Raw genomic sequence first — 3,718 nt, 5'->3', positions numbered from 1 at the left:
TAACTGCCGCGGTGTGTGCATACAAATTGAGTAACGCGCGTTAGCGCGTTATGAAAATTTGTATGCACACACCGCGGCAGTTATGAGAGTGTATACTTCACAAAATCATGATTTAATGCTTATATTTACATTTTTTAACTTCTTGCCTTGTCTGCAAATATGAATTATACCTTAAAATTCCGATCTTATCCTAAGGGTAAGTTAATATTAATGGAAGAGCCACAGTAACAGCCACAAGCATGAACTTTGATTTTCGCTTGTGACGTTGCAGTTTACAGCGTTCAACGTTTGTGACGTCATAATAAAACTCGTCAATTTGACCTTTGACTACTTGTTGCATTTAGAGGCATTTGAAGATCACAGAATTTAATGGGAAAACACAGTAGAATGTAAATATCATTTGATAACATCATGACCTGCAAGAAATGCTTGCATGACATGTCTTTTAAAAACGTTTCTACTTTCCAGATTCAAAAACGAGAAAGTAACCTAAAGTTTTCAAATGTAAGCCTAATTGAGCGACACTATACGTCTCTTCTGTAACTGCCCATAAAACTGTATGTCTAGAAAATCGAAGTTTAAGTTTGGTTAAAAACCATTTTAGACCTGTAACTAGTCGAAGTTTAAGAGTTTGGTTAATAACCATAGACCTGTAACTAGTCGAAGTTTAAGAGTTTGGTTAATAACCATAGACCTGTAACTAGTCGAAGTTTAAGAGTTTGGTTAATAGCCATAGACCTGTAACTAGTCGAAGTTTAAGAGTTTGGTTAATAGCCATAGACCTGCAACCAGTGGACCGCCCACGCGTGCCTTATAATATGCTGGTAATATTTCACACATTATTACATGTCATTATCAAGTGTTCATTGTCATCATAAACTGTACTTGAATTGTTATTCTTATTTATCATTAATTGGCGACTGCTGTATATTATCAACTATTTATCGGAATATAAACCATTCTTCCAAGTCAAGGGTTTTGGATTCGTTCCCCTCATCACAACGGGAGAGCATTAGATCAGAAATCATTGACTTGGAACATTGTTTTAGACAGAATATTAAGATACTATGGTATTAAGTATATCAAATATGTCCTTATTCGAATGATGTAAATATACTTCTATATTATTATATATAACAAAGCTTTTACTATAGAATTGAATCATGAATTTTTGAAAGATACAGTCTCACAACTGAAGCGGTGTGTGCATACAAATTGAGTAACGCTCTATGAAAATTTGTATACACACATCGCTGCAGTTATGAGACTGTTAAAAAATCATGATTTAGTGCTTATAGTGAGCGCAGCTCGCCGGCGCAGCTCTAAGAACCAATGTGCGCGGGAAAAAAACGAGCTAAACGTACAGTTTATCGAATAAAATTTTTTGTCTACGTCCCATAATGCTCTTTAATGTTTTCACCCGTGGTGCTATGCCAAAAATGACCGACTGTTAACCCGTAATTTACGGTGTCTTGAGGTTTGAAGACACGTTTGGAGTACTGAACAAGCTTTGGCGAGACCCAAGAAATTTGTTATATGCTTCCATACCTTCGTTTCGAGTTGATTCCATCAATTAAAACACCAATGTCTGTCCCCATTAAGGATCTAGAGAGCTGGCCCTAAAATATTTAATCATTTGTAACTAAAAAATGAACAACAATTTTAGATGGGTTTAAGAACAAAAAGTGTTAGTATTCTTTAGACAGTTTCAAACAAATCAAGAAAAAGAAGCTAGCCCCTTAAAATTAGGGGCCAAGACAATCGTAAACTCTATTACAGAAAACTTTAAAACGATAAAGATTTTGTGATGCATTATAGAAGCAAAGTTGTTGATCGTAACAATATCTATCAGAAAAAATCATTGCCACGCCCATTTATTACGTAATTAGGGATTTTTAGGGGCCAAAGTACTTAAACTTTGACGCAATATATCCAGAGAAGGAGACATATTTTGTTAAGCATTGTAGAAGAGAAAATATCTGTATTGATGATTCTAATCGATTCCATAAATCAAAACACCAATGTCTGTCTCCATTAAGGATCTTGAGGGCTGGCCCCTAAAATATTCAATTATTTGTATCTAAAAAATGAACAACACTTTTAGATAAGTTTAAGAACAAATAATGTTAGTATTCATGAGACCTTTCGAATAAACTCAAGAAAAAGGGGGCTGGTCCCTTAAATTAAGGGCCAAAACACTCGTTAACTCTATCACACATACCTTAAGATTTTGTAATTTTTCGGAATTTTTAATTTTTTTGAGCGAATATTAAAATTATATGCATATTGTAGAGTTTGCAAAGCAAAATGCAAAACTGAAATTCGTTTTCAAACCGGATGATGCATTTCAGAGATATCGGGGTTTAAATATTGATTTTTCCCGAAGTTTTAGAATTTCGGGAAGCTAACCGAATTTATAAGCATGGAAATAATGAGAATTCTATTTTTGGTTCTCGTGAGTTTTATTCTAAAGTACTGGCAATCAAATTAGATGCAAGGATGCAATGTAGGTCCTGATGTGCAAGGGCACATTGCAGATGTTTTACCTTATTAATGGGCCTGGTTCATGTGGGTGCATTGCAGATGTTTTTATGCATATATATATTGTATGATAAGTTTTCAAGAGAGATACAAATCAAGATTCTTTATTTTGTTGTGTTTTGGTTGGTCCTGATATGCTAGAGGCATATTGCAGACGTTAGAGTGAATAACATGAGGGACGTCACGAATAATCAAAATGTATTTACATTGTACATATTTTGTATGCATATATGAATTCATAATTATAAATGCTTTTAATTATACGTTTTACAGATATATTCCGCAAGGGACGATGGACAGAAGCCAAAGCTTACAACAATCCCAAGCTGGATAGACTCTCCTCTATTACCGTAGTACTGTTTGAAAGGAAAGGCAGAGAATACGAGAAGGAAATATAAGTATGCATTTAATCACTTTTGTAAATGGTGTACTTCTCATGGTTCGAATTTGTCCTTTTTACCTTCAACCGATATAACGGTGTCTATGTATTTAGTTCACATTTGCCAGGTTTTTTGCTCGTCAGCCAAAATAGAGGAAGCTGTAAGTGCTATTTCATGGGCTCATAATTTAGCAGGTTATCCAAACCCATGCCATTCTTCTTTAGTTACACAGGTCAAAGAAGGCATGTTGAGAGAATGCAGGAAACCAGTCACAAAAAAGGAACATATTTCACCTTTCCATTTATTTCTTCTTGCAGAAAAATATGGCATTGAAAACAGCTGTCTTACAGATTTAAGAATAATAACAATTTGTCTTTTAGGATATGCTGGTTTTCTTAGATTTTCGGAAATTATTAACATCAGACGATCCGATATTTCATTCCAAGATCAACATGTGTCCATATTTATTCAGAAAAGTAAAACAGACAAATATAATGAAGGATCTCATGTTTGTATTGCAGAGACGGGTACCAAAACATGTCCAGTGTATTTTTTGAGACGATATTTGAAATTAGCTGGAATAGAGAGTTCTTCAGACGAATATATTTTTAGAGAAATAACATACTTGAAAAAAGCTGCTTCCTTTAAGTTAAGACATACAAACAAACCTCTGTCATATACTAGAACAAGAGAAATTATTCTTTCTGCCTTAGAGGATATTGGTTTAGATAAGGAAAAAGTTCGGATTACATAGTTTAAGGTCAGGAGGCGCTACAGCTGCAGCTGCTGCAGGGGTT

Source organism: Magallana gigas, chromosome 5, assembly GCF_963853765.1.
Source record: "Magallana gigas chromosome 5, xbMagGiga1.1, whole genome shotgun sequence".
Classification (NCBI taxonomy): Eukaryota; Metazoa; Mollusca; class Bivalvia; order Ostreida; family Ostreidae; genus Magallana; species Magallana gigas.
Note: the sequence above shows the minus strand (reverse complement) of the source record.